Genomic DNA, 582 nt, shown 5'->3' on the forward strand with positions numbered 1-582 from the left:
TGTTCCCTTATTTATTTCTCTTTTATGTTCATTAGTGGTTTTGTGACTTCCCGGGGTGGTTAGTTTGGTTCTAGGAAGGTTTCGAAGTGACTTGGTCACTGTCACGTCCCAAAATATGCTAAATGTCGTGATGGTGCCGGACACCAAGGCGACACTAAATAGTCAGTTGAATTCTCATTTTTAATATTTTTAAAATCATAAATTTCCTCCAATTTAACTAGTAAAATGTGAACTTTACAAAATAAATATTAATATTATCCACTTTCAATACTGAATATCCCCTAGTCATCCCAGAACCCAGTGTCTCGACTGCATGAGTATTTACTAGGAAATAAAATAAAATACTGTAACTGTCCTGGAATACAAATTTGGACAGAAAAGAATGATACAAGTACTCTTATGGAGACTCTGCTGGCTACAGATCGTCTCATAAGATGCAACTCACCTAAGTCCTCGTATCAACCACGTCGTTGCGCCCACAAGGCCACTAGACATACATGTGCATGTACAACAAAATGTACAACAAGTGTAGTATGAGTACAAAAACAACGCGTACCCAGTAAGTATCCTGCCTAACCTCGA

Source organism: Nicotiana attenuata, unplaced genomic scaffold, assembly GCF_001879085.1.
Source record: "Nicotiana attenuata strain UT unplaced genomic scaffold, NIATTr2, whole genome shotgun sequence".
In the NCBI taxonomy this organism is placed as follows: domain Eukaryota; kingdom Viridiplantae; phylum Streptophyta; class Magnoliopsida; order Solanales; family Solanaceae; genus Nicotiana; species Nicotiana attenuata.